The sequence below is a fragment of the Lycium barbarum genome, chromosome 2, assembly GCF_019175385.1.
Source record: "Lycium barbarum isolate Lr01 chromosome 2, ASM1917538v2, whole genome shotgun sequence".
Lineage (NCBI taxonomy): Eukaryota > Viridiplantae > Streptophyta > Magnoliopsida > Solanales > Solanaceae > Lycium > Lycium barbarum.
The window spans coordinates 26,702,769-26,727,255 of record NC_083338.1 but is presented as its reverse complement, the minus strand read 5'-3'; the positions used below and the strand labels follow the sequence as shown (position 1 = coordinate 26,727,255).

General features: G+C 42.1%; 1 pseudogene; it reads right to left on the bottom strand.

Moving 5' to 3' along the window:
* Window positions 1-3,249: 3,249 nt before the first annotated feature.
* LOC132626388 (L-ascorbate oxidase-like) overlaps window positions 3,250-24,487 on the bottom strand; it is a 76,646-nt pseudogene continuing 55,408 nt past the window's right edge.

Genomic DNA, 24,487 nt, shown 5'->3' with positions numbered 1-24,487 from the left:
ACATCTCACAAGATTTTTATCAACATACAGTAATAATATACACTTCCTTTCTTCCCAATTAAGGAGCACAATCTCATCCACACACCAACAACATTAGATACCATCCATATACATGGAAATCAGCCCATCAACAACATTCTCAAAACAACTCATAAACTCAACAACTATAACACAATACTTTATGACCTTTCCTCCATAACTACTTTCACTTTTAAGACTTGCTAAACCTTCAAATCAACTCAACATAAGAGATAGGATGAAGAAAATACCTTATAATTGAAGAAATTTAGTCACACCAACTTTCTTCAAGACCCAACTCACCACAACATCAAGTAGAAACAAGAAAAATCACTTTTCATGGGCTAGTTTGGTGTAATCTTATTAAATTCTTGATTTAATGGGCTATAAGTGTTTAAGGGATGTGTTAGGAGATTTCTAGAACTCATGAGAGTGTAAAATGATGAAAAAATGGGGTTTATGGGGGGTTTTTATACCCCTTGAAAGTCGGTTCCACTGACTTTCCCAAGTGGGACCCGTGGAAGTTATTTGGCAGATTGGAGGCTTATCTTAAAATGCCCATAACTCCCTACTCCAATGTCGTTTTGACAAGCGGTTTGTTGCGTTGGAAACTACACTTCCTGAACTTCAATTTAGGCTTTGAAACACCTCAAAACTCCTGATATACCTGAAAATATACCCCTCTAAACTTGACCCAAAATTTCTGTCCAAAATCCTGCCAAGTTTTTCCAAATTTGCGTTAAACTTATTTTCTTCGATTTTCTTGGTCCCGGAATCTTCTGAAACTCTCCATACATGGTATTTATGATTAATCATACTTGATAATGGTCATATCCTTTGGTTCCAAGATTGTCCTTCCCGGTTACGACTTACGAGATCGTTATTCATCCTTTACTTCATTGTTACGTACTTCCCATGGCTTGTACCTTTCAAAACTTCGTGGGAAATATCTGATACTCCATTAATACGGTGAAATACATGGCGTGATCATGATCTAAAAGTGCGAGGTGTAACATCCTTCTCCCCTTAGAAACATTCGTCCTCGAATGTTGTAGCTTGCGAGCTTATGATGCTTTTATTAGATTCTTGAAATACTTGTCCTCCTTTAGTTCCTGATCTCCATGCTTTTGTACTATGGGCTCATTAATCTTCTTCATATTCTCCCAATTCTTTGTCGAACTCATTCATTAGTTCTATATCCTCGTGTTCTTATGTATGTACCCAGTGGTCAACTGATATCTAGCTACCGTCCTGGGACCGGTTTCCATTAAGATAGTCTTAACTCGTGATTGCTATGGCTCTTTTCCTCTCTATGAGCACTCTTAATTGTTGCACTCTTGCCTAGCTTCTCATTTCTCTACTATTAGAGAAACTCTCTTATTCAGATATGGCACCTTTCCTTGCTTGCTTCTCTGGTGCTATTTTAGATCATCCCTTTTTGTACTAGTCAACCTTATATACGTACCATATCATCTCCTTTTAATTCCTTGGTCGGATCCCCCTTAATTCCCTACAATATTATCATATTCATATTTGAACTTTTCCTTCGATTTCCTCTCCTCAGTTTTAGCATAATTACAAAATAAACTCATGAACATGGAACTAAGATAAAACCCTACTTAATCATAATTTCCTTCCAATATTGGGTCGTGACATGCTCCAACTACTATACATTAGGCTATGGTCAAACGAGTTCTTCATTGTCTTGGTGGCTCTGCTAATGGTCTATTTCTTCACAATGGCAAGTCTCTAATCTGCACGCCTTCTCCGACTCAGACTGGACTGGTAATCTTGAAGATAGCTCCTCTACTACAACATACATTGTGTTTTTAGGCTCCAATCCAATCTCTTGTAGTTCTAAGAAGCAAAGAATTGTTGCTCACTCACAACATAAGTTGAATATCGTGGTATTACTTCAGCTTCAACTAAAATTTGTTGGGTCCAAAATTTGCTTCAGGAGTTATCTCTCTTTCTTAAGGAACTGCCAGTTATCTATTGTGACAATCTTGATGCGACCTATACGTGTGCTAAACCGGTTTTTCATTTCAAAATGAAGCACATCGAGATTGACTATTATTTTGTTCAAAATCTCTGTCAACAAGGCCTTCTTCGTGTTTCATGTTTCATTCCAAGACCAGCTGGCTGACTTTCTGACCAAGCTGGTTCCAAAAGTTCCATTCGAATCACTAAGGTCCAAGATTGGCATATCGGACCGATGTACCATCTTGTGGGGCATATTAGTGGTATCTCATAATTGATATTAGGATATCTTTATTGATCTTCCATATCTTAGTATCTCTATCAGTGATTTAGTTTCTATTATGATTAAGAGAAGATCCCAATTCTTTATTAGTTGATTAATTCCTTATATGTTGTTGCTCTCTTGTATAAATACACATTTTTTATATTAATAAATGATATACTTCTCTCCAGCAGTAAAGTTCCATACTAACTTCATGTCTCTAACCAAGAAAAAAAAAAAGAACGAACTTCACGCCTCTTGGATTTGGCGAAAATCTTCAAAGGAGAGTACATGTTCTTGCATCTGCGTCTAGGTTTGCTGAATTGGGCCATCAATGGAGACGTTCAATTGTTCGTCGAGGTTGAATTCGATAAAATCAAACCAGTAAAAAAGGTTGGAAATAGTACGGTCATCAGGGATAGGAAATATAATTGACGTATGTAATTGGTATGTTATTTATTTTTGTTCTTTTGACATTTTAGGCATTATAAAATTACAGTACAATAGAGCATTTTTTAAGAACTAAAATTACCTAATTTAAATTAATTACATATATTCAGATGCTGAAAAACAAAAGGCCTTAATCATTTAGTATTAAGATACAAAGACAACATCTTAATATTCATATTTATATTCAAACTAAATATCTTAATCTTAATAAAAACAAATAATTTCAAAATACTAAATCTGCCTATGGTTTTGCACATACCTTCTCACCTTCTACTCTGGGATAATATTACAAAATCCATCTTTTAAAAAAAGAAAGTGGTATAGCGGATGAGGCTGCTCATCCCTTGACCAGGGTCTCGGGTTCGAGCCCTGTGTATAAAAAAAAATCTGGTAGGGAGCGCTTCCCCAGAAATGGACCCTACCCGACGCAAATCCAGATATAGTCGAGCTCCAAAGCGGGTACCGGACACCGGATGGGAAACAAAAATAATAACACTATAATTATTCATTTGAAAAAACAACATTGATATTAACTACAATTATTTGTGCTTGTTTTTCACAAACATTTTCCCAGTCAAACCACATGTGAGAGCTTCATTAGGTATATTCTTGACAAGATGAACATCTTCAGCAAAGACAACTCTCATGCCCATATGCAAATGTGGCTCAATATGACAATGAAAAGCCCATACCCCTAGATTATCCGCCTTAAATCTTAGTGCAATCCATCCATAAGGAAATATCACAATAGTATTTCTCAATGGTGGATTCTTCAAGTTAAATTTCTCAACATCTTTTTGAATATACTTTCCCTCTCCATATCCCAAAACCCAAAAATTATGTCCATGCAAATACCAAGGGTGAATTTCACTAACATTTTCAGCTAAGGCATTTGCATTCTGGAGGATTATGTCAATGGTTGTATTGAAATTTAACATTGTTTACCCCAAATTTGGATAATCAATTAAATTTGTGAGTAGATATAGGATATGTGGTTAAGCCTCAATCTATTTGATGGAAAAATATATGTATAGATATGATATGAAGAGAGCAATAATGACCAGAGAGTCGTTATAGATTTATGTGTCTACTAATATATGAGTATTACTTGATTGAACAAATTTAAGAGATGAACACAACGAATTCGGACCAAAATACGATATTGAGAGAGATTTGTATGTATTTTGTAGTACAAAAATGTTATGATATGAGGAAGCCAACTCCTCAAAAGTAGGGCAATGAGCCCTATTTATAGTATTTCCCCATGGGCTTCATACAACATGAGAAACTAAAAAATAAAGAAAAAACACTGAAATGGATTAGGTTGGGTTAGGTTGGCCGTATGGTCTGACACCCGTACGATTGGCAGTTGAACATGGCAGGACGTTATCGACTCGTGGCAATCGCGTAACGGATCTCCCGGTCCAAGGGCCATGATCAAACGAACTAACGGTCATGATCAAACGGAGAAACGGCCATGATCAACTCAGCTATGGGAAATATCAGACCAAACAATGTTCTTCCCTTTCCTCGGTTCAAGCACTCCTCCGATCCAGAAAGTAAATATCCGTACCCGTGTTGATCTCTTTCTTCTCTCGGTCACCGGTCTCACCGGCCTAACATATATTCGATTTTTACCGTATACAGATAGTCCCCACACTTTCCGAACCGAAGTTTTATCGGAGTAACGGGAAGTGGATGAATCAAGAAACTGGTGACTCCATTTGTCCGTTGTTATCTTTTCATTTTGGCGGGAACAGTTGCGTCACGGCCCTCTGCCATCGGCCACATGTCTCATCCCGGACGGTCCGCTCTGACAACCGCCGCAACGCACGTCGCTTCAAGTCATTCCTCATTAATGATACACGTGGCACTCCCCGGTTGGCCGAGAACTGTAACTGCCTCAACCCATGTCTATATAACGTCTTCCAACGCTCCATTTTTTCATTTTACGATCCCCTTAATCTCATCTTCAATCCTTCATTTCTTACAGCTTCAGTTCTTCATTTCTTCATTTCTTCGCCTCACTTACCATCTTCCAATTCACATCGCTCGTTGATTTATTGCTTGTAGTACGTAAAAAAGGGGACGATTCTGCCAACTTCTCCACTGGTCGTTCTTGTGTGTTGCTACTTCTTCCTCTCGTCCTTTATCATTTTTGAATTCTTTGACTGTCCCCTTCACCTTTCATCTTCCTTTTTGAAATCACCCAATCTCTCTTTTCCATATTTTCAAATGTCTGCCAACACCAAAACCACTTCCCATGATATTCCCTCGGTTTCGTCTCAAGGAACCAAGCCAACTTCACCACCTAAGGAGAAAATCACCTTCAAGCCCACTGCCTCGGACATTATACCGGCCAAACCTAATTTCAACAAAGATTTTGAGGTTGAAAAACCTTCTCCGGTATCTGATAGAGGGTTTGATGTGAGACGATATCCCTCATCCGTTACCGAGGGAAAACTCGACTTAGTCCGGGCTGATTGCGGGTGGGACACCCATTCAGTTCAAGTTTTTGCCCCCGGGCCAAGAGAATCAGTCACTGACCATCGGAAAGGTTTCTTATACGTTTATACTTACCCTTTCACTCTCAAGCTCGACCCCCTGATCGATCCGGTCATCTTAGACATGTGCCGGACCTATAACGTAACCTTCGCACAGATTGGTCTGATTGTTTGGAGGGTCGTGGCCTGCCTCCGGCTGTTGGCCAATAATACCGGGAACGAGTTCATGCTGGCCCACTTGATACGCTTATATTCCCCGAGATTGTTCCGGGGTAGCGTAATAAAACTCGCGAAGCGTAGCCGGAATCCATTTTTCTCAAAAATGGACGAAGATAGAGACAGGGGTTGGTTGGTGTGATATGTCCGGGTGCGGACCTCGGACATTATCCCGGATAACTACATGCCTTTTCCAGAAAGGTGGAATAATAATCGTAAGTCTGAACTCTTTTAATAGTTGCTTGTGTGTTTTGTCGAACTTCAGTTCATCCACCTTCTCACTACTCTTATTATTTATTTTAGTCGTGGTTTGGATTCCTCCGGTCATCCGGGATCTCAATGAATGGGTTACTGCTCTCCTCAGCCAACATGCCCACGACGATCGGACGTGGGGACACCTGTCACGTGGCCGATGGGTCGATCAGAACCACGGTAATACTCGGCTTATATCTGTATCCATTGCATCTTTTACCCTTCTGTAACACCTTAGCTTTTCAGGTTTACCTAAGGGCTCGATGGATCCAAGGCCGGAGTCAGCAGCAGAACCAGCAACGTCGGCACCCGAGTTCAATTCAGCGGGTGCCTCTCGTATCCTTGCTGCCGCCGCCAAGAGAAAAAGGCCCCGGACAAAGGGCAGAAACCGAGGAAAAGGGCGAGGAGCGTCGTCAGGACTTTAAGGGACGAAGCAGAGCCCAAGCTCCTCGTTCGGAGGATCAGTTAGGCCCCTTCCGTGGCTCCCATTCTGGAGGAGGATATCACCGTGTCACCACTTCCTTCAGCTGGGGAAAGACCTTCAGCTCCGGCATTACGCATAGGTAGGGAAGAAATTGATTACCCGGCTCCTTTAAGGTCGATTGAATTCATTGATATTTCAGGTGACGCTTCTTCTGAAGAAACCCCTCTGCAAAGGACAAGAAGATCCGGGGAGGCACCTGCTGCCAGAGCCGGTCAAAGGACTGAGCCGGTCCCCGAGACCGAAGCCCCCACAGATGTTGATCTGCTGCCCCACTACGAGACCGCCGCAGCCTCGGAGATCCCTGCCTTTGCCGAAGCTGCTGAAGTCCCTCTGAGCTCTCCAACTCCGACCTCAAGACCGGATGAGTTTGATGACATGTTCTCAGACACTCCTCCCGCTACCGGCGAAGCTGCTGGATTCGAACATCTCCCGATCCCTCGGGCCACGAGGGCGGCTAGTCGGACCACCGAGTCTGGTGCCAGGGACAACTTGGTGCGCACCTTTCCGGCCCCAAGTGTGGAACCGAGGAGGAAAAGATCGGCTACGATCACCATTCCCGAGGATTGCATCTTTATTTCTCGCTCGGTGGGTGTGGCGAGCTATTTGAGGCCTCTTGTCTCGGACTCGGACAAGCGAAAGATGAACGGGGTCCCTTGCCAATGCCTCATTAACGAGGGTATGCACGCGGGCAACCGGGTAAGTTTGTCAGCCATCCTTGCATAATTTCACTGAGAATTTTAGTCTCGTCTGTTCAAGTTTTTAACTTGCTTCATTTGTAGAGTTTGGTGCTCGTCAATGAGGCTTTCGTCCGTGCCCAGCAAGAGGTGAACGATCTCAAGGGCCAGCTGGATGCTCAAAGCCGAGAGACGAAGAAATTTTTGCACCTTCTGCGGGTGAAGGAGGACGAGTTGAACCAAGCAGTTACTCTTTCCAACCTTCGACCTAAGCTCGACGCAACAAAGGTCAAAAATCGTCAATTAAAGGGAAAGATGGCCGAGATGGCCGAATATAACCGGAGTCTCGAAGCGGACAAGATCGGCCTTAGCCGAGATAACACTCGTATTTCTTCAAAGCTTGGTGAGCTCGAAACCGCCATCTCTCAACTCCAGAAGGAGCTGGACTCTGTCAAGTCCAAAGCTACGAGCATGGCCCAGAGGCATCGGCTGCTTGAATCTGAAAGTGCCCGGTATAAAGAGCGTATGAGAGTGTTTGAGGAGAAAGCGCAGATGAGGGCCCAGATGTGTACTGATCTAAAAATCGAGCTCGAAGAGACGGTTGACGCTAATGACACTCTCAAGGCCGAGTTTGAGTCGTCCACCCAAATGCAAAATGTCCTCGGAGAGGCTCGGGATGTTCTGGTGGCAAAGTTAGCCCAGGCCGAGGCCGATTTGGAAGAAGCTCTGAAGAGCGTGGAGGCCGCCGAGGCTCATGCTACTATTGCTACTGAGTATGAAAAATGGAAGTCTCGGAGGATCACCCTTGAGCAAGCCGAGCATGGCTTTACGGATCTTCCAGCCCTTATTCTCAAGGCTAAAATAGTCGAGGAAGAGGCTAAGGGTGCCCTCGGGGCTGACTCTGACGACTCCGAGTGGATAGTGTCTGAACACTCCGGCTCCAGCCATTTCGGATAGATTAGGGTCTGTACTTAGCCTTTTATTTTTTTGCCTTTGTAGGATTCTCAGATTAGGGCCTGTACTTAGCCTTTTATTTTTTTGCCTTTGAAGGATTCTCTGATGTAAAATCTTTTCTATAAATAGAACATGCATTTTTCTTTACTTTGTTTGAATGTTCGCTATGACTTCTGCCCGAATTGTCGGTCCGTTTTAAGGGGTCATTATTTCTGAGTGTGCCTAAATATCGGTTTTTCTCTTCATCTGGTACATTTTGTCCGGGAATTTTATGGAGTTTTTGCCCGTGGGACTTATCTTATGCTTTGTGAATTCGGACATCTCCGAATCACGATGGGCATTTTTAGGGCCGATATTTTTCGGACACCTGAATCTCAGCCTTAGCTAAATTTTGAAGTAAAAGTCCCCGTTTGTAGGATTAACGACTTTGGCTCGGTTCACTATGACCTTGTTGCCTTTGTCGAATTTCAACCGTAGTGCCCGGAATAGGGTATATGAATGAAGTAATGTCGAAATACGGTGATAATCTGTCACGACCCGTCTAGGGGGCCGCGACGAGCACCCGGTGCTAGCCCACCCGGGCACCCTTTAACTCACTTTTATACTTACATCTAGGTGAGCCACATAATGTAACATACATTTCTATTCATCGATCACACTAGTCCCGTTGGACAACATTACCTTTATATCATAATCGGCATTTATGCCACACCAACGTAGATGAGCCGACAAGGCTATCAAAATGATATACAAAATATAGGCCGACAAGGCCCGACATATCTAACCATATACACGTGACTACGGGCCTCTAAGGAGAGTATAACATATCACATGAGCGGGACAGGACCCCGCTGTTATGTCCCGTATTTTCGTATAACGGGAAATCAAGAAATAAATAAGACTTGTGTGTGTTGAGGAAATAATTTGATTCAAGTTGCTATGCTCATGTTGATTATGAAATCATTGATGTCAAGACCTCGGGGAAGGCCGAGGGTAAATTTGGAATTTTAGAAATTAGTTTCGGGAATTACAAACCGAGACTTTAATGCTTTTGGGCCAAGAAGATTGAATGACAAATCTAGGCCCAAGTCTTTGGGGGGTGGCCGGCCACTTGGTTGGCCCAAGCCCATTTTTCTAATGTCATGTGCTATGCACATGACTCTCTAAAGTGGATATATATCAAGAAGTATTGGCATTATCAAGTAAACCCAATCAAAACAAAAAAGAAAAAAGAAGAAGGGGCACCAATATTTGGCTCTCGGCCGAGAACCCATTTAAGGAGAAAAAAAAATTTCCTTGGCTTTGTTCCTAATCTAATCACTTAGCCTCTTTAGAATAATTGATGGGTTCGAGGTGCTCTTCGTGGTGATACAACTAGTGTGACGAGAGGACGACGTTTGCGGCGAATCGGAATTTAAAGAAAGAGGTAAGATTTCAATGTTTTTATGTTATGAAATGGAGATATATGTGTTAGTGATTGAATTAGCATGAAGATTTTGGAATGGCGTTGTGTTTGTGCATGGTGTGTGTGTAAAAGGGGTGTGTTTGGCCGTGAGTTCCATGTGGTGCAAGGCATAAGAATTTGAGCTTGTTTAGTTTGAATAAGGTGTTGTTGTGATCATTATGTTGTCAAGGATTGATTAAAGAATTGAGTTGGTGTTAGAAAATAATTTCGGACGTTATCGGAAAGTGTATGCCTCCGGTATATTTATGTATATCATAGTATATATATGATTTATGGTTGATGATAATGAGTTTGGAATGAAACGACGTAAGTTAGAACGTTCGTCGTAACTTTTGGTGTTTTGAATAAAAATTGGAAAGTAGTGAACTTTGGGGATGTTTGTATGTGATTTGGAACTTGTATGTAGTGTGTTTGAATAATTGAGAATGAGTGAATGAATGGACTAATGTGAAAATAAATTTGGAATTTTGAAGTTGAATCAAGAATTTGCCAACTTATGTATTAAAGTGAAATTTTGAAGTTAATGTAATATGGTTGTGGTTTGTATGGTTTAATGATGTTTGGGTTGTTGTTGTTGTTGTATTTTGAGCCGAGCTAAGTCTCGGGGGTGTTAGATTTATAGGGGAAGTGCTGCCGAAATTTCGGTAGCCAAATTTAGCCCAAAGACTAAAATGCTAATTCTCATGAATAGTAACTGGTAAAGGTGACCATTTGCAGTTTCTGGACGAAACGGGAATTTCGATTTGAGGAGCGTAAGGCGCCAACCAGGTATGTAAAGCCTACCTATCATTCTTTTGGCATGTCCTAGACATACTAGGTTAAGATCGACCCCTCGGGAATAATCCTACTCTTGGAAATCGAAGTTCAAGTTCGAGCACTATTCATTCAGCGCGATTGAACCCTTTTTGTCGCATTTGGTTAAAAGAATGTTCGCCCCTCCATAACTTGTGCTGTTGTGTCCGAAACTCTTCGAAACTTTCGTAGATGGCTCTATGGAGCCGAAAGCCTGTGATTTGTGTCCGCCGCCTCAATTTGACCCGAGGTGGGCCCGCGAGCCCCGAGGCTCCCCTTATTCGGTTTGTTTGATTCGCTTGTGTCTGTTATGATTCGCAATCTTCTGTTTATGACTCAAGGATGTGTTTGAAACTTCCTATGCCATTAATGCATGTTCTGTACTTTGGGATGATGTGAGAATTCCGGAAAAAATGACTTATGAACAGTTTTCTAACGAATTTGACAGTTTGGAACTTCGTAACCTTTATATGCCTACTTTTATCAATTCGATTCCTACTCCGAGCCTTCTGGCGTCAGTATCTATCTATATGTAAACGATATGTTGAGTCCGACAAATTATTTTTAATATGCATATGGTTTCGGCACTACTCTGTTCGTGCTGTCTGCTATGACTTCGTTCGTCGGTACCCGGGCCGACTTTGTGATCGTGCGCGCTATAATATATTCGGGAGTTATGATGTGTTACGATTTCCGAGGCCTCGCCATAGGGCCGGTTACCGTTTATGGAGTTATGATGTGATATGGCATTTGATATGTTCTGATGATGTGATGTGTGTGTGATATGATGTGTCTGGAGACTGTACGGAGATTTGAAAACTTCTGGAGTTATGATGTGTTGTGGCACCAGCGTCGGGGGGTGACCACGTTCCTAAACCCTATACATGATTTGATTTGCATTTGTACGTTCGCCTCCCGCACAGGTTTGCTTTGTTTGTGATGTTGGTGTGTTTGTTCTTTCTGACTCCAGCTATGTTTGTGATTTCTGTACCTTCTGCTTTACATACTCAGTACTTCTCCCGTACTGACCCCCGTTTCTTCGGGGGCTGTGTTTCATGCCCGCAGGTACAGAAGCTCGTTTGGGTGGTCCTCCAGTTTAGGCTACTCATTCTGCTGTGTTGGAAAGCTCCCCTTGATCCGGAGCCTACTTTTGGTACATATCTTTTGTTGTGTCTGTATTCTGTATATTTGGATGAGTGGGTACGGCGGGGCCCTGTCCCGTCCTATGTTCTTATGTTCTGTTTTGTCTAGAGGCCTGTAGTCAGATTTGTGGGTCGTGGGTCCGGTGTGTTTGCATGTGAGTCTGTTTTGCGATCTTAAGCGGCCCGTACGCTGCTATGGCCAAGTCGGCCTCTAAGTTTGTATGTATGTGTATGTATTTGGGGGCGATGTGCATTCCGCCACCCTTCTGATGTGTGTGTGTGAAATTTGGCGATGTACATTCCGCCTCCTTCCCGATTTGTGATTTGTCTGATCTGTACGGGCGACTGCTTAGGATAAGTGTTCGGTAGATGTCTGATTACGATGATGGGTTCGAATAACGTACGTTGAGTTCGGACGAGTCTGATTACGATGGTCTGGGTGTGAGTTCGTTTGGGGTGTCCCAGAAGGACACCAGTCGTGGCCCACGGGGCTGGGTCGTGACAAAAGTGGTATCAGAGCGGTTTGTCCTCGGAATGTCTACAGGCCGTGTCTAGTAGAGTCTTGTTTATCGATGTGTTGTGCACCACATCTATAAACAGGAAGCTACAGGACATCTAGGATGTTGTGTTGCCCTTTCTTTGGAATCTTAGATCGTGCGATAAAGCTATACTGTTAGGATGGTTCCTCCCAACGAATTGTTGTGTTCACAGCAAGGCTCCGAAAAGAGTGTTAGAGTCAGTATTTTGGGAAATTATTTCTGACCCTCTCCGTGCAGGTGATTGTAGGTTGGTGAAGGATGAAGAGGACGGCTTCCGACGATGAGGATGGGGGTGCCAAGAAGTCCCCCAGGCTGTCACCGGGGCCGAGTAGGCAGGGCCCCAGTTACTCGATCGAGACGGATCCTTCGGAGGATTCCCCGGAGGATAGCTACGATACGGATCCGTCGGAGGACCTCTCTACGACTCCTCCAGAGTCCCCGATTCCTGGGGCGGAGGATCCCGTGGAGGATGGCTACGACACAGATATCTCAGAGGATCTGGCGATGACCCCTCCGGAGCTTCTTACCTCCGCGGAGGAGGATAGTGATGAGGCAGGCCCATCGGAGCATTCTTCTGGGATGACTCAGGAGGAGATTTTCAAATATGCGCCAGCTCTTATCGTTAGGGAGAACCCTGATAGCCCAGCCACCTCGGAGAGTGCTATGGATTTCTCCGGTTCTTGGCCTGGGTCGTCAGTGAGCCGGGATTTGTCTGATCGTCCGTATCCCTCCGATTCAGATGCGGGTGATAATGGAGACCGGATAGGCAGGGAGCAGGCAGACGTGGATGATAGTGGACATACCTCTCACGGCGGCTCCCCAGGTCAGACCCGATATTGATTATTTATAAGTGTATGAGTTTTTAGAATTTTCTATATGTGTATGATATTCGCAAAACGTTGTCCTATGAAGACGACGGAAATTTAAAGGAATTAGAGACCGGGTGACCCAAGGCAAGGGCGACTAAATATCCCCACCGTCCGAGTGATTTTGGAAATCCTGGATGAAGGTAAACAGGAAAATGCCTCCGATGCCGTTTGAGTTGGGCACGTGTGGTAAGTGTCGACGATGTTATAATTCCTATTTGAAGTCATCAGCCCTGTGTGGCTGCGTTACGACGTGATATGATGTGTATGAGTGTACATATGTGTTGGCCCTGTGAGGCGTGGTTGGTATTTCTGGTGTACAGGTTTCGGATAGTAAGAAATACAGAGGAAACTCTGCCCAAATTTTTCCAGAAATATAGAAGTAAATATGTAGACTAAGTACAAAAGGCCCCGCGATACTTATCGGGCTTTAGTTTTCTTCTGTCGGTGGCTAGAGAACACCTTACGGTGGCATTTCTATCGGATCACATCGACTATTTGGAGGCTTAAATTCGTGGGTTAGTTGTGATCATATGTATATGTGTATGAAAGTGAATGTTGGAAATTCAGAAAGGCGACAAGGTAATGGTACGGCTTAGCCGAGAGTGGGACCCGCTACGAAAAATTTCCGAAAGATTTGCTAAGACCCCGTTTGGCCTAAAATTGCGTGACAGAGGTCGTGCAGGGCAATTGATGGAATTATATCAGCCCTAACACATCAAAATGCGTGAAAGTTTCGGGGTTAAGCGTGCTCAAGCCAGAGCAATTCTGGGATGGGTGACCCCCTGGGAAGTAATGCAAAGTTTTTCATAAGTGTAAGTATGATTAATGTAGATGGGAATTTGAGGTAACCAAAAGGTAAATAGAATGTGTGAGGAATAACTAGTGCCCTTTCGGGAGTCGCGCGAAACGAGGCGGACTAAACGGGCAAAAAGAAAAAGGGTATAACACTGCTTGGGAAGTTGAATGAACTTGAATAACAGCCAGAGATTTTCTCCAGTAAGGTCCGAATAAGTGTGTGTATGTGTACGTGTATGTGTATGTGTGTGTATGATTTTCATTCAGTGCCAGGTGGGTTGAGAGCCGAGCCCCGGAAACTGATGTTGTGATAAATAAAAGATAAGCAGTGTGAGTAATTGGAATCTTTGAAGGAGTTGGTACGTAAGACGCAAGGTAAATTGTGTGACGACTTGGTGAGTGAGTTTGCAAATAAAGGGAATTATCATGAATTATTGAAGCCTTAATAGGAATGATTTGATCCTAAATTGACATCCTATCTGTAGCGTTTTTGCACTTCCGAGTCTGATAAGGCTCTGCCTAGTACGCCTCTATATTTCGGAGTTCGACTATGTTCCCGTCCGATGAACCTTTTGTGCATTTGATTCTGAATCCGTTCCTGTCTGGCGCACCTCTGTGGGTCTGAATCTGGATATAAATCCGTCTGATATGCTTCGATGCGTTTGATTTTGACCGCGTGTGTGTTTGATACACTTTGGTTTGACTGGTCACAACTTTGTATGAAACAATCCTGTATATTTGATTCTGATTTCGGATCCGTTCGATATGAGTCCATACGTTTGACTTCAATTGTGAATCTGTCTGGTGTATCTTCGTGTGTTGATTCTGCTTACAAATTCGTCCGATACGCCTTTGTACGTCTAACTCCGAGCCCAGATTTGTTTGACACATTTCAATCTGTCTGATATACTTCCGTACCTCTGACTTCGACTACGAATCCGTCCGCCATAGTTGAGTATGTCTGCCTCCGATTATGAATCTTTCCGGTTTTGGTTCTGAATCCGTTTGGCATGAAGTGTCTGATATGAAGAAAAGTGAGATTACGACGATGTGGTAAGGAAACTAAGAAGTGTGAAAAGAAGATGATATTGACGATGATGTCTGGAAAGCGTCCGTCCCTTACAAGAATATAGTGCAGAGTTCGGTGATTACGTAGAGTATGAGAAAATGTATTATGAAGGTATTTGAGTCAGTGATGTGAAAAATCTACCCTAGTATTGGTAAAGAGGACATATCGGAGAAAACAATAAAGGACAACTATCAAGAGAACCCTCCCGGAGTGGTACGACACCCATGAGTTCGATTCAACATTCGAGGACGAATGTTCTTAAGGGGGGGAGAATGTTATGTCCTGTATTTTCGTATAACGGGAAATCAAGAAATAAATAAGACTTGTGTGTGTTGAGGAAATAATTTGATTCAAGTTGCTATGCTCATGTTGATTATGAAATCATTGATGTCAAGACCTCGGGGAAGGCCGAGGGTAAATTTGGAATTTTAGAAATTAGTTTCGAGAATTACAAACCGAGACTTTAATGCTTTTGGGCCAAGAAGATTGAATGACAAATCTAGGCCCAAGTCTTTGGGGGGTGGCCGGCCACTTGGTTGGCCCAAGCCCATTTTTCTAATGTCATGTGCTATGCACATGACTCTCTAAAGTGGATATATATCAAGAAGTATTGGCATTATCAAGTAAACCCAATCAAAACAAAAAAAAAAAAAAAAAAAAAGGGGCACCAATATTTGGCTCTCGGCCGAGAACCCATTTAAGGAGAAAAAAAAAATTTCCTTGGCTTTGTTCCTAATCTAATCACTTAGCCTCTTTAGAATAATTGATGGGTTCGAGGTGCTCTTCGTGGTGATACAACTAGTGTGACGAGAGGACGACGTTTGCGGCGAATCGGAATTTAAAGAAAGAGGTAAGATTTCAATGTTTTTATGTTATGAAATGGAGATATATGTGTTAGTGATTGAATTAGCATGAAGATTTTGGAATGGTGTTGTGTTTGTGCATGGTGTGTGTGTAAAAGGGGTGTGTTTGGCCGTGAGTTCCATGTGGTGCAAGGCATAAGAATTTGAGCTTGTTTAGTTTGAATAAGGTGTTGTTGTGATCATTATGTTGTCAAGGATTGATTAAAGAATTGACTTGGTGTTAGAAAATAATTTCGGACGTTATCGGAAAGTGTATGCCTCCGGTATATTTATGTATATCATAGTATATATATGATTTATGGTTGATGATAATGAGTTTGGAATGAAACGACGTAAGTTAGAACGTTCGTCGTAACTTTTGGTGTTTTGAATAAAAATTGGAAAGTAGTGAACTTTGGGGATGTTTGTATGTGATTTGGGACTTGTATGTAGTGTGTTTGAATAATTGAGAATGAGTGAATGAATGGACTAATGTGAAAATAAATTTGGAATTTTGAAGTTGAATCAAGAATTTGCCAACTTATGTATTAAAGTGAAATTTTGAAGTTAATGTAATATGGTTGTGGTTTGTATGGTTTAATGATGTTTGGGTTGTTGTTGTTGTTGTATTTTGAGCCGAGCTAAGTCTCGGGGGTGTTAGATTTATAGGGGAAGTGCTGCCGAAATTTCGGTAGCCAAATTTAGCCCAAAGACTAAAATGCTAATTCTCATGAATAGTAACTGGTAAAGGTGACCATTTGCAGTTTCTGGACGAAACGGGAATTTCGATTTGAGGAGCGTAAGGCGCCAACCAGGTATGTAAAGCCTACCTATCATTCTTTTGGCATGTCCTAGACATACTAGGTTAAGATCGACCCCTCGGGAATAATCCTACTCTTGGAAATCGAAGTTCAAGTTCGAGCACTATTCATTCAGCGCGATTGAACCCTTTTTGTCGCATTTGGTTAAAAGAATGTTCGCCCCTCCATAACTTGTGCTGTTGTGTCCGAAACTCTTCGAAACTTTCGTAGATGGCTCTATGGAGCCGAAAGCCTGTGATTTGTGTCCGCCGCCTCAATTTGACCCGAGCTGGGCCCGCGAGCCCCGAGGCTCCCCTTATTCGGTTTGTTTGATTCGCTTGTGTCTGTTATGATTCGCAATCTTCTGTTTATGACTCAAGGATGTGTTTGAAACTTCCTATGCCATTAATGCATGTTCTGTACTTTGGGATGATGTGAGAATTCCGGAAAAAATGACTTATGAACAGTTTTCTTACGAATTTGACAGTTTGGAACTTCGTAACCTTTATATGCCTACTTTTATCAATTCGATTCCTACTCCGAGCCTTCTGGCGTCAGTATCTATCTATATGTAAACGATATGTTGAGTCCGACAAATTATTTTTAATATGCATATGGTTTCGGCACTACTCTGTTCGTGCTGTCTGCTATGACTTCGTTCGTCGGTACCCGGGCCGACTTTGTGATCGTGCGCGCTATAATATATTCGGGAGTTATGATGTGTTACGATTTCCGAGGCCTCGCCATAGGGCCGGTTACCGTTTATGGAGTTATGATGTGATATGGCATTTGATATGTTCTGATGATGTGATGTGTGTGTGATATGATGTGTCTGGAGACTGTACGGAGATTTGAAAACTTCTGGAGTTATGATGTGTTGTGGCACCAGCGTCGGGGGGTGACCACGTTCCTAAACCCTATACATGATTTGATTTGCATTTGTACGTTCGCCTCCCGCACAGGTTTGCTTTGTTTGTGATGTTGGTGTGTTTGTTCTTTCTGACTCCAGCTATGTTTGTGATTTCTGTACCTTCTGCTTTACATACTCAGTACTTCTCCCGTACTGACCCCCGTTTCTTCGGGGGCTGTGTTTCATGCCCGCAGGTACAGAAGCTCGTTTGGGTGGTCCTCCAGTTTAGGCTACTCATTCTGCTGTGTTGGAAATCTCCCCTTGATCCGGAGCCTACTTTTGGTACATATCTTTTGTTGTGTTTGTATTCTGTATATTTGGATGAGTGGGTACGGCGGGGCCCTGTCCCGTCCTATGTTCTTATGTTCTGTTTTGTCTAGAGGCTTGTAGTCAGATTTGTGGGTCGTGGGTCCGGTGTGTTTGCATGTGAGTCTGTTTTGCGATCTTAAGCGGCCCGTACGCTGCTATGGCCAAGTCGGCCTCTAAGTTTGTATGTATGTGTATGTATTTGGGGGCGATGTGCATTCCGCCACCCTTCTGATGTGTGTGTGTGAAATTTGGCGATGTACATTCCGCCTCCTTCCCGATTTGTGATTTGTCTGATCTGTACGGGCGACTGCTTAGGATAAGTGTTCGGTAGATGTCTGATTACGATGATGGGTTCGAATAACGTACGTTGAGTTCGGACGAGTCTGATTACGATGGTCTGGGTGTGAGTTCGTTTGGGGTGTCCCAGAAGGACACCAGTCGCGGCCCACGGGGCTGGGTCGTGACACCCGCTATGCCCATAATTATATACACAAAAGAATAAGTACCCAAAAGCTACGGTTCCGAATGAAATGGAGCTCTGCTACGTAATCTCTGAGAAAACAACTATGGATCAAGTCTGTTTCCCTGCGAACCTGCGGGCATGACGCAGCGTCCACAAACAAAAGGACGTCTGTACGAAGAATGTACTGAGTATGTAAAGCATGATCAACATCAAGATAGAAGCATAAATAGCAACATAAGAGATAGCATAAGGTGGGAGATGGCAATATGATCATCATATGCCCTTACTTGTCTTTCATAGGGACTTTCGCTGCTAATACGTATTCGTGTACATACATCATTACCCATATCCCATAATAGTACTCGTACCATATGTCACGACCCAACCCCGTAGGCCGTGACTAGTGCCCGAGCTGGACACTCGTATACACCTGTTAACTATGATCATCCATAGCTAGCATAATAAAGAACTTATATATATAAAAAGACAAGACGTCGTCTTAAAACTGTCGCACATATGCATATCATAGCCACCTGTCCCCTAAGGGGTTACAACTTTCAACAGATAATATCGCACATAAGCCGGCAAGGCTGTCATGATATAGGGGAACGTCCCAGCTACACACGAGCCAACAAGGCTACCATAATATACAGCTTCCAGAACATATATATATATATATATATATATCTACGAAAGCTGACAAGGCTGCCACTACACACAACATCCCAAAACATATATATACGCAAGCCGACAAGGCTGCCACTACGAATGGGAACGTCCCAAAACATAAGTCATACAGACACGACTGAACAGTAGCTATATACAACCCACACATATGTCTACAGACCTCTAAGAGTGACAGCAGTATCATATGACGGGACAGGGCCCCACCGTACCCTTGGATAAACACATATAAGCAACAAAAGGATCTGTACCAAAAGCTAGGCTCCGGGACAAAGGAGCACTCCAAGATAGCTGAATAGATATCCTAAGCTGGCGGATCACCAAAACGAGCGTCTGTACCTGCGGGCATGAAACGTAGCCCCCCCCCCCCCCCCCCCGAAGAAAGGGGGTCAGTACGAGATATGTACTGAGTATATAAAGCATAGAATATTATAAGAAAGATCATAACTAAAATAGAGGTTCCAGGAGGTAAGTATGATAATCAAGAAGTCACTGTACCTGTGCCTTATGAAACATAATCATGCATATCATTATCATATACCGTACCCGACCCATTATAGGACTCGGTGGATAAAATCATGTCATCATGGCAGCATACTATCATATCATCATATACATATACCGTACCCGGCCCTCTAGTGAGGGACTCGGTGAATAAAGTCGTGTACACGTATACCGTACCGGGCCCATCATGGGACTCGGTGCCATAATCATATATCACATCATCATATCATCATATCATTATATCATCATATACCGTACCCGGCCCTTTAGTAAGGGACTCGGTGAATAATGCAGTGGCACTGTGCACGATAACATACCCGGCCCGGGACTCGGTGAAAGATGTAACAACACTATGTACGAGCAGAGTAATGAGTAACCATATACATATAAATCATCTTTTAAGACTCAATAGATAAGTAGACTATTCAGCTCTCGAGTATCAGGATAATAGCCATATTAAGTTATCTCTAAATGTCATTAAGAACTACATTAAGGAAAGTCTCAGGGATCGTAGACATATATCAAATCAATACGAGATAGCTTATGAAAGTCAAGGACACCACTCATCATAGAATTATTTAAGAATAGGAACTTTTATACATCATATACTAGCCAATCATATAAAAGACTCAAGGGCAATAGCTCGACTGTCCTGAGAATTCTAACATCAAGAAATGAATAAGAATCATAAATCATGCTCGGAACTAGTGAATAGAATTACCCCAAAGCTCATATCATATCTTATTTACATCTAGGACATGCCAAAAGAAAGAAGGGATAGACTTTACATACCTTTAGCGTTTACTCACAACACAACCCGTATACGCTGCCCAATAGTAATTTATCCTATATTAAGATGTCAAGAACTACGATTAGGCTACGAGGGAATTCAATACGTGTTCGAACGTTAGTGACTCCTTTCTAAATAATTTGACGACATTCCCTTTACATTCAAATCAACCACATACAATCAAGCCAACACCAATGATCACACGTTCAAGTCTTAACCCGAGGCCATTCAAACAAGACTCGAGAACACTTTGGACAACCCGCACAATATTCATAACAGCCCGACCAACATACCATACAACCCGAAATCCTCCAAATTCAACAAGAACAACATCAACACATTCTTTCTTCCAATTTCACAAATCCTACCAACAACCACACGTTTAGCAACATCATTTATATAAATGCAAGAAACTATATTAACATCATATTAGCTTATACCACAGCCCACAAACAATTACAACCCCAATTTGAACCATTAAACTTTCATTTTCATCATAGAATCCAAAACAACAACAATAAAAAATACTAAGTAAACTTAGTTCATCATTCCTACACAAACAGCCCCTACACGGCTTCAACACCAACACACATAATTCCATGATTTTTATTCATTTCTACACACTACAACACGTTCAAACCATCCACAACACATGCAAAAGAAGATTAAACCTTACCTTTAATACTTGGCTTTTCAACTTGGCTCCAATTTGTGTCTTTAATTTTATACTTGTTCTTGTTGCCCTAGAATAAATTCCACGTTATTATACATCTTCTAAGGAGTTGAATTGCTTGGAAAAAATATTTTTTTGATCAACTTTCAATGGCATCAATCTCGGCCAGCCATGGCCGAGAGTCTCTCACTCTATCTCTAAGGTTTCTTAGGTTTGTGAAGATGAAGAAATGAAGTGGATAGTTGATGAATGAATCATCAACTTACTATATATATGATGTCCATGGGTTGTACATGAGTCCCACCCAATGTTTAGGCCAATTAAACTTGGCCATGTCACGAGTGGGGCCCACACGGCCACTAATGGCCAATTAGTGAAGTAATTAAGTTATTAATCCCACTTAATAATCTAATCGTGGTTAATTAATCCCTAATCTCCATTAATATTTCTATACCAAGCAAAATTTATAAGCAACTTGTGCACTAAAACAAAATCGGAGGTTAAAAGTCTCTACTTCGTACCCCCAAAATAGTTTTGTCCTTAACTTGTCGCGATTAGCTTGAAGTATCCCAATGTACAAAAATACGGGATATAACACCATATTTACGCTCGTATTCGTATACATGCCCTTATTCACATTCATATACATAGTCATATCACATTCGCAGTTATATCATAAACATAGTCATACTATATACATAGCGTACATATAACATACCCGACCTCGAAGGTTCGGTTTTTCACGTACCCGACCATAGCTAGGATCGGTGATCATACATACCCGGCCAACCAAGGCTCGGTGTTATACATACCTGGCCCTACCAAGGCTCAGTGTCATTCGTACCCAACTGCAGTAGTGTGCGCGCTTTACGTAATTGTATACACACTCTATACATATTCATATACCTACATACATACATACATACATACATTCTACCCGGCATCATAAGCTCGGGGTCTTATTATAGCGCTTCATCGGCACACATACATACAATAGCCCGTAGGCATAGTTAACATCGTATTATTCGCATCACCATTATCATTATTATCACTATCTTCGCTGTTATCATTACATCCATTTTATGGGCCTACTCATTATACAAGGAACTTGGTACAATCGTAGCGTATCAAGAATATTGAGCTTACAAGCTCGGAAGGTCAAATCATTTGAATGACAACATACTCGTATAGAGGATTTAGATGTTTGGCCAAAGAACCATGCCTTTTGAAAGAAGGGTTAGCCTTACATACCTTTCCGTCGCACTATTCCACACTTGCGCGTTCTCCTTCGACGCTCGCGTTTCTACCTTCATTAAAGTCGTACTATCATTAGAATCGATAGCTAACATATATAACTAAAGCTAGAGAAAATCGGGCAGCATCTCCTCTATTTATACAACATTTCCCCCATATCGTAATTCAACTCCCAACGTAAACAATACATTCACAATACTACTACAATGGCCATTAATCATTCTCATTATCCACCTTCCTCAATTTACTTTCTTTTGTCTATATCTATGGCTATGACATGCGACTATATCCATTCAACGTGCATTGCTCATTTCATGTTCTCAACACCATTTATAACACATTTGCATCACAATACATCAAGATTCATAACTCAATTCAAACTATTTCTCAATATGACACTATTCAACATTCATGACCCATTTTACCATATTCTTCTACAATCCATGTATTTCAACTCTCAAATACCTTGAACAACATATAAATATCATGAATCTTACCTTAGATGTTGTAGGAACAAGTCTTAGTTGATAATACTCCACTTGAGCAAAAACTCTAGTTTTCCTCCATTTGGATTCCTTGACTTGAATGATCTTTAATGGGTTTTCTTACACTTAATTCACTTGATTAATGTTGTTGATGACTAATAATCCTTGAAAACTTGTATAATAAATGTAGAGAGATGTTTTAGAGAGAAGGGGTGTGATGTAGAAATGAAATGAAATAACCTTGGTCCCTTTCATTTATTGAACAAAATCTGTCCCGACCAAATATACGGACCAACATACGGTCCGTATAAATTGTACGGGCCGTATGTTTGGTCGTACAATTGGTCCGGAAACTTTGGCCATGCTGGGTTGGTTATACGGTCCCAAACATATAGACCGTATAATTTATACGGCCAGTATGTTTGGCCGTATAACTCCCAAGTATTCCGAAGTCCGTTTCGTCGATTCGTTTGATCCCCAATCTTTGTGGGACCTTCTTAACACTTGTTCAACACTTCAATACCAATCCAAGGGACGTTATCACTCTTCTCCAAGACATCATTAAGTCCTTTCTAACTCGTTACTCGTAATTCCTTTCCGATACTTATCAAATACTTTGCCTTCTCTTGGCAATCCTCTTCCCCCATCTTTGAAATCTTTTCTAGCGTTCGTTGAGCGTCATCGCTTACTCATGAACATATCGTATACTCACACTCCTCACTAGTCCATTCACTGGCGTACCACCGGAAGATTTTTCCGATGTGTAACATAATCATCGGGGTAAAGTGTTTTAACAGGAAGACATCTGAGATATCGTTATCCAAACTTTCGATGATTTTTGCATTGCAAGTATTTATATACATGAGAATGAATTTTTTCCTTCTGCTTTTGCCATAGCAAATACTAAATGGACACGATTCATTCTGATCGTTTGGTCCTTACATTGAAACCTAATACAGAAGGTCCAATTCTTGGTTTTACCGTAGCAAATACTGAGTGGACACGATTCATTCTGATCTTTTGGTCCTTACATCGAAATTTAATATAAAAGGTCCGATTTTGTTTTGATGAGCTCCTCCGATTTTCGCTAACCGGGGTAAACTTTGAAGTGGGTATAAGAGTCCCCTGGCGCTTATCCGAGCTGCAAGATCGGTTAAGCGCTATTAAGTCCCCATTCGTAGGATGTGACCCCGAGTTTCTGGGCGTTTGTCCTTGTCTTCGTCGAGTAACACGTTGTACTTGTTACCTCATTAAAAACCTTGTCGAAAAACCCATTTTGGGACAAAACCGTACTAAGGAAAAGAGTGCAACACGTGTTTTCAGGTCTAGATTCTAACTTTATCTGATACTAGACTTCCTGCAAAAAAAAGTTAATAGAAAAACACGGGGAGTTCATACCTTAGCAGTAGTATCTTTTCAGATGAGCCACATTCCAGTTATTGCACAACCGTTTCCCGTCCATGGATTCCAACTGGTACGATCCTTTGCCCGTTATCTCGGTTATCTTGTACGGTCCCTCCCAGTTCAGACCCAGTTTTCCTTTGTTGGGATTCTTGGTGTTCAAGGTAACTTTCCGAAGAACCAAGTCCCCAACTTGGAAATGCTGAAAATTGGCTCTTCGATTGTAGTACCTTTCCATTCTCTGTTTCTGGGCTGCAATACGGACCAACGCGTTTTCACGAAGTTCAACCGTAAGGTCGAGTTTTATGGCCATGGCCTCCTCGTTTGACTCCTCGGTCGTATATCGGAACCGGAGAGTCGGTTCGCCAACTTCTACGGGAATAAGGGCTTCAGCCCCGTAGACCAACAAGAAAGGAGTTTCTCCCGTGCTTGATTTCGATGTGGTTCTGTAAGCCCACAACACCTCCGGTAATATTTCCCTCCAGTGATGCTTTGACGCTTCAAGTCTTATTCTCAGATTTTGGATTATTGTCTTGTTCGTGGATTCCGTCTGTCCGTTCACACACGGGTGATATGGAGTTGATACAATTTTCTTGATTTTCAACCCTTCGAGGAAATCGTTGACTTTGCCGCCCACAAACTGAGGACCATTATCACAGGTTATCTCGGCAGGGATACCGAAACGACAGATGATGTGATCCCATATGAAGTCAATGACTTCCTTCTCTCTGATTTTTTCAAAGGCCTGCGCTTCAACCCATTTGGAGAAATAATCAGTCATAAACAAAATAAAACGGGTTTTACCTGGTGCCCATGGTAATAGACCGACGATGTCCATTCCCCACTTCATGAAAGGCCAAGGTGACACCACCGAATGCAGCAACTCCCCGAGCTGATGAATCATCGG